Source organism: Sorex fumeus, unplaced genomic scaffold, assembly GCF_029834395.1.
Source record: "Sorex fumeus unplaced genomic scaffold, SorFum_2.1 ptg000109l, whole genome shotgun sequence".
Taxonomy (NCBI): domain Eukaryota; kingdom Metazoa; phylum Chordata; class Mammalia; order Eulipotyphla; family Soricidae; genus Sorex; species Sorex fumeus.
In genome coordinates this window covers 2,333,307-2,340,852 of record NW_026606166.1, presented here as the reverse complement: position 1 = coordinate 2,340,852, position 7,546 = coordinate 2,333,307, and the positions used below count along the sequence as shown (strand labels likewise).

Sequence of the window (7,546 nt, the reverse complement as noted above, 5' to 3'; positions counted from 1 at the left end):
CACTAGGCACTGTTTAATCTCTTGTTACTTTCAATTACCAGTGTTGCTACCTGGATAAAAGAAATTCAGCACAAACTCTATGAATTGCCACCACGCCCATCCCCCCCCCCCACACACACCTTAAAATGCTCTTTTCCTTATCAGTCTTGATCTGTCCTTTTCCTTATTTTCAACATCCAGGTGATACTGTTTCCTAACTAGTGCTCTGTTGAAGCTTGACTTCTGCCTCCAGGCCATAAAGCCACTTATCTCAATTAACTGCTTTGCATATCCTAGACTTGCCCCAGGTATACTAATTCTCCATACAGCTGAGAAGTTCTCTGTAAATTGCTAAACCTGCATTGACTTTGAGGGCAAGCTGATGTCTTCATTTAAGTGTCATCCCCAAGAATTCTTCCACAATGCCTTCTTCATGTATACACCCTCATCAGATTTGCCCCAGGGACTGTGTGCCTCCCAGCCCCTTCTCCTGAAGCAGCCTGTCACCTGCCTATCTCTTGCACTGGACTCTGGGGAAGGACGCCCTCCTCCTCTGTTCAATTCCACACATACACGAGGCACTCCACAAGTGTTAATTAACCTCAGACTTAACAAAAACACATAAGATTACTTCCCTTCAATTCACTTTTGTTCATCGTTTTTCCACTACTGTGTATAATGGGTGACCTGCTAAGGTCACTTGATTTTAAGGACCTCATATTGACTACACCAGTAATGGTCCTAATGGACTCTTTCAATACGAATATAACTTTCTGGGGTGTGAAAGGACCTCCACAGTGGTGCTGGGGGCCACCAGGAGGGTTCAGAAGACAAAGTGGGATCTAAAATGAAACCCGGGCCTTGTATGTGCCAGGTATATGAGATGGTACTTTGAACAATTTTCCTAGCCTTATGAATATTACTTGTTTTAATCACTTTTTCTCATTCTGAAATCAATTGTTATATTGATACCAAGTCAGTATAATTTTTTTAAAAAATTGCACTGCCCATTAAACCAATTTGGTGGCTAAATTACCAAATTGAAGATAATTATACTTATCACTTCCAACAAGCAAGTGAGAAATTGCACTACAAGTGTTCAGAAAGTTTTGACAATGAATAAGAACTATGCTTAGCTTACTTGCTTCATGTAATCTAGTTCCTTCTGCCTAATCAAAACTGGTTAGTGCTTTCAGCTTCAGCAAAATCTACCAAGGACAGCTGGCTTATAGTGATTTGTTCGTTTTTCCTAAAAGGAAGATCACAAACGCAACTTTAAAGCAGGATGTAAATGGTTTGTAACACTAAGTTCATATGGTCCCTGCAGCCCCACCAGGAGTGATTTGAATATCTTAAGTATATTCAAACCAACAAATTGTCTTATGAATACAGTATTTGCACAGTAAAATTTTAAAGTATGGCCAAAAGATACATGTTTGCAGGGAGAGTTTGCTAAAAGAAGGTTAATATGTTCATGGTACTAAAGAATTTCCCCATTATCTGGTCTTTGACATGATACTATAAGCTCTATAAAGGCAGGGGCTCTATCTTTAACTGCTTATTCCAGCACCTTGAACAGGATCCTAACAGTCAACAAATGTCTACAAAAAAGTGAGTCTAGAGGGGCCAGAGAGATAGTACGAGAGTAGGGCACTTGCCTCGAATGAAGCAGACCCAGGTCCAGATCCCCAGCATCCCACAAGGGCCCCCAAACTCTGCCAGGAGTAATCCCTTAGTGTGGTCGGGAGTAAGACCTGAGTATGGCCAGGTGTGACCCCAAAACAAAAACAGGGGCTGGTGTGATAGGCAGCAATAGTACAACAGGTAGGGCCTTGCCTTGCCTGTGTCCTACTTGGGTTCAATTCCCAGCACTCCATATGGTCCCCTGAGACCTGTGCTTCAGGAATAATACCTGAGCACTGCTGGATATGGCCCTAAAACAAAAGCAAATGAAATACAACACATACATACACACACACACACACACACACACACACACACACACACACACCCACACCCCAAAAAATCCCACAAGTCTAAACCAGTGAGTCTAGAACAAATTTCTTATAATTAATACTTAGTGACTTTGTAGTCAAATAATTTATTAATTTTTATAATAACAAAGTTTGAGGAGTATGGAACTCATATTGCAGTTATATGATTATATGATTCAAAGAACCGAGAAATCGTATAACAACTAAGGCACTTGCCTTGCATAAGCTTGACCTGGGTTCAATCCCCAGCACCACTTATGGTCCCCTCAAACACTGTCAGGAATGCTTTTATGGCATGCTTACTATAGCCAGGCAGTGGACCAAAGACTTTACATTTACGTGTACTACCTCCTTTAATACTCACTACACCATGAGGAATTAAGACAGAGAGCTAGTAACCCTTGTGGTCCTCAGTATCTTGTCATACCATCTCCTCCTGCCACCTGGAAATCTTTATGATGCCATAATTTCAAGACACATTTTGATCATCCATCTCGATAGTTTAAAGTGGTGAACATTCATTTTCCAGATCAAAAACTTGCACAAATTAGTAAAGAAAGGTTTTTTGCACAAAGGATGCAGCAGCAAATAGTGATCAGCAGACAGAAGGGCCCTATTTGGCCTGGGTCAAAGAAGGACCATTCAGAACAGGCCACTTCCTGAACAATCTCATCCCTGAAAAGTTACTTTCTGACATCTTACAGTCATGAGCAAAATCTCCACATATAAAATGAGTCTTCTACAGTGAAACAAATCATACATTCTTATTTCATCTCTTCTAGTAAAAAGAGACTGATAGCCAGAGCAATGGTGCAGCAGGTAGGATATTTGCACCTAGCCAACCTGGGTTAGATCTCTGGTCCCCAAAGCCTGCCAGGAGAAAGATGATCTGAGCTTCACCAACTATGGCCCAAAATTAAAAAGTCCCTTCCATATAAATTAATTTGAACCATCTTCACTGCAACAAAGATTTAACTCTAAGTCCAGAAATTAAGGATTCAATTAGAGCAAGAGAATTCTCATGCTCCATCTTTACTTGCGGGACATCGTCTCCATCTGCATCCAAGGGTGGCTGAACCAATTTAATGCTGAACACACCATGTGAACAGCTGGGGACTCACAATTCAAGCCTGTGTTCGCAAAACACCTCTTCTTCGGGCCTATAAGAACAGAAAAGTCATTGACCAGCCTAAACTCAGTCATTACACTAAATCACAAAGTACAATTGTCAAATTATGTGAGAAACTCTCAGGACTACATTTAGGATTTTATATATTTCCTCCTTCTAAGCTCTGTTTCTAAGCTCTCCAGAAAACGTCAAAGGCCTCCTCTGCTGATTTCACTTTTACTTCCGTACCTCCTGCAACATACATGTTACGGTTCTAATCTTCACAGAGCAGTTTAGGTAGAGGAATTCTATGGAAAAGAAAAAAACATTAGTTTTCTAAATGATGATAAATCAGTGTCAACTTAAGATGGAAAAGGCCAGGTGAGCCAACAACTATCCTTTCTACAGGGAAAAGCTTAAGTAAGACTCCAGGAAAATACTCGACGTGGATAAGTATAAAGCTCCCTAGTCAGGATTAGTTACATAACAGGACAATAGGAACCTATTTTATTCTATAGACATTGCTCTAAATTGTTCTAACAAAGCACATGAAACAACATTCACTAAGCAATCAGAGATCACAGTAATGGTACAGCAACAACACAAGCACAGGGAGGGCATTTAAATCTAGCATTTTTCTGATTTTCACTGATCAATAGATCCGGCTGGTTCTTTCCTCAATGCCAGCCAGCAGAAAACAAATTCAGACTGTTTGGTGTATACCAGGAGTGGTAATCCTTCATGCAGTTTGGTTGGTTGAGTTCAGTCTCTGTGATAGGAACGGGAGCTGACTGTTGTCCTCAATTTTTGTTGCTAGAGAGGGTCTTTGGATTGGGCAAGGCATCTCTTCTCTGCCGTTCTAATAAAGCACTAACTTCAGACTGTATCTCAACACTGCTCCTATCACATTTAAAAACTTAAAGAATGAGGGAAAATCAATCTTCAGAAATAAGAAATATTTAAAATTTGAATATTTAAATCCCAGTATCAAGCACCTTGGTGCTTCCATAACACGGTATCCATGGACATCGGCCCCTGGGTGCTCCAGTCAGTCACAACAAAGTGATACATGTCGTTTAGCTTGAAACCAGTCTATGCTGTTAAACGTCATGTCTAAGCAATGAGGAAGCAGTCCTCCCTCCCCTGGAGAGCCGGCCATTGTGTGTGTGTTTCTACTGCCCATGACACCATATGTGAAAAGGAGACCTACAACATAGTAAGTCACACTCAGTTGGAGCGATAGCACAGCGGTACGGCGCTCGCCTTACAAGCGGCCAACATGGTCGACCCGAGTTCGATTCCTCCGCCCCTCTCGGAGAGCCCAGCAAGCTACCGAGAGTATTCGATATGCCAGACACAGTAACAACAAAGTCTCCAATGGAGATGTTACTGGGCCCGCTTGAGCACACTCAGTTATGCATTAGAAATTGCACTGATTGTATCAAAGTTCCCCACTTGTATTATTTATCTTATTAAAATTACATTTTTTTAGGGCCACGCCTGGTAGTGTTTAAGGTACCATATTGATCAAACCTGGGACCACAAAGTGTGACAACAGAATCACAACCCAACAACAAGTGATGTAGAAAAATAAAGTTAACAGAGGCAAGAGAAGTCGATGTAATATAACTCTAAGAAATTTAATCTAAACTCAAGATCAAATATAAACCAAACACAGAATGTTTTAAAAATTTTTCTCAGAAGGAGAGCAAAAGAAAAGATCCAGCCAAACTCCGAAAACCATACCATTTTTGCCATGAATGAGGTTGTCTACTAAGGGATAAGCCACAATCTCAAAGAGCTCTTTCTAGGTGGTGTAAACTCCAAATACCTATTTGTATACTGCGCCTGTGGGAAAGGAAGAGGTAAAAAGTATAAAAATGGGCAGCAGAGGCAGCAGCCTGCACCCTTTCCCGCCTGCCCTCCATCGCCCTCCACCCACCCCAGGGTCTCTTTCCCCCTTCCTCCTCCACCTCTGCCTTCTTCTTCCAACCGCATGGGGGGAGGGCGCTCGACTTCCCACCTGCCCCAATTGTTTTGCTCCCCGACCCAGCCTGCATCCTACCTTTCTTCCCCTCCTCATGCCTGTAGATTTTGGCTTTCACCAACCCCCATCCCCCGCCGGTGACCAAAGACTTGACCATTCAAAGTCCAGCTCCCCAGAACACTGCTCAACATGGACACCGGTGTGATTGAAGGTGGATTAAATGTCACACTCACCATCCGACTACTTATGCATGGAAAGGAAGTTGGCAGTATCATTGGAAAGAAAGGAGAATCTGTGAAGAAGATGCATGAAGAGAGTAGTGCACGTATTAACATCTCAGAAGGGAACTGTCCTGAGAGAATTATCACTTTGGCAGGACCCATTTTAAAGCCTTTGCTATGATCACTGACAAACTGGAAGAGGACATTAGCAGCTCTATGACCAATAGCACAGCTGCCAATCGACCCCGAGTCACCCTGAGGCTGGTGGTCCCTGCTGGTCAGTGTGGCTCTCTCATTGGGAAAGGTGGTTGCAAAATAAAGGAAATATGAGAGTACAGGGGCTCAGGTCCAGGTGGCAGGGGATATGCTCTCCAATTCAACTGAGCAGGCTATCACTATTGCTGCCATCCCACAATCCATCATTGAGTGTATGAAACAGATCAGCGTGGTCATGTTGGAGACGCTCTCCCAGTCCCCTCCGAAGGGCGTGACCATCCCGTACCAGCCCAAGCCATCCAATTCTCCAGTCATCTTTGCAGGTGGTCAGGACAGGCACAGCACAGGCAGCGACAGTATAAGCTTTCACCACACCACCCTGTCCATGTGCCTCAACCCTGACCTGGAGGGACCACCTCTAGAGGCCTATGCCATAAGGACAGTATGCCATTCCACAGCCAGATTTGACCAAGCTGCAGCAGTTGGCAATGCAACACTCTCATTTTCCTATGATGCATAACAATACCAGATTCAGTGGTTTAGATGCATCTGCTCAGACTACTTCTCATGAACTCACCATTCCAAACGATTTGATTGGCTGCACAATCAAGCATCAAGGTGCCAAAATCAATGAGATCCATCAGATGTCTGGGGTGCAGATCAAAATTGTGAACCCAGTGGAAGGATCTACTGATAGGCAGGTTACCATAACTGGATCTGCTGCCGGCATTAGCCTGGCTTAATATCTTATCAATGTCAGGCTTTCCTCAGAGACGGGTGGCATGGGGAGCAGTTAGAACAATGCAGATTCATCCATAATCCCTTCTGCTCTTCATCACCACCCATGATCCATCTGTGTAGTTTCTGAACAGTCAGTGATTCCAGGTATAGTTTGTAAATTTTCAGTTTCTACACACTTTATCATCCACTCATGGTTTTTAATTAAAGCATTTTAATTCCTTTAAAAAAAGAATTATATAAATACTATGTTTAGGTGACCAATATCACAGCTGCCAATAACCTATACTATGTTTAGGTTAAAACAACAAGTAGGAAAGTCTCAGTTCCATGAGAATTCAGACTAAGACTCATTTTATTTTAATAACAAAGATCAAGAGATGCAACAATTCAGACTAGAGAAAATCCTTACACATAATTTCTTACATGGTTTTGCTCCTTTTTATATTTTGTTATAAGGCACTTAAAATAGCATGGCAGCATAACAACACTGACAGAGGAGGCAAGGGTGTTAATACCCTGTGATGCTCAGGAGACCATGTGGTCTAAGGGACTGAGCCCAGTTTTCTTTCATTTAAAGCACACATTCAGTCCTTCAAGGTATCTCCCTGCACCTCAGCTGAATTCTTGTTTTCTTTCTTGTTTCTGGGGTGCCACATCTGGCAGTGCTCAGGACTTACTCCTGGCTCTGCACTCAAGGATCACTTCTGGTGAGCTATGGGTGCTGAAGATCGAATTCGCGTTGGCTGTGTGCAAGGCAAATGCCCTACCAACTGTACTATTATTCCAGCCCCTCATCTGAATTCTTTTTAAAGTTTTTTGTTTTTTTTTTTCTTTTTGGGTCACATACAGAGATTACTCCTGGTTCTGTACTTAGGAATCACTTCTGGCGGTGCTTGGGGGACAATATGAGATGTCAAGGATCAAACCTAGGTCGGCTATGTGCAAGGCAAACGTCCTTCCTGCTGTACTATGGCTCCAGCCCCTCATCTGAATTCTTACAGATAATTAATTTTAAGTAAACTGTGACCCTAAGAGAGCAATAATATTTAAGTTATTCAATTTTTTCAAAATATTATAAAGTACAATAATATCACCAAATTCCTACTAGGAAAAATATGTTGGAGATAACAATGTATGTGACATATATATATATATATATATATATATATATATATGTCACACACTGTCACTGTCCTCCCATTGTTCATCAATTTGCTCGAGCAGGCCCAGTAACATCTCCATTGTGACAATTGTTACTGTGTTTGGCATATCGAATACGTCACAGGTAGCTTGCCAGGCT

At 42.2% G+C, this 7,546-nt stretch overlaps 1 pseudogene; it reads left to right on the top strand.

The window, feature by feature from the left end:
• The first annotated feature begins 5,171 nt into the window (after positions 1 to 5,171).
• On the top strand, positions 5,172 to 6,446 carry LOC130042728 (poly(rC)-binding protein 2-like; annotated as a pseudogene).
• Positions 6,447 to 7,546: the final 1,100 nt, after the last annotated feature.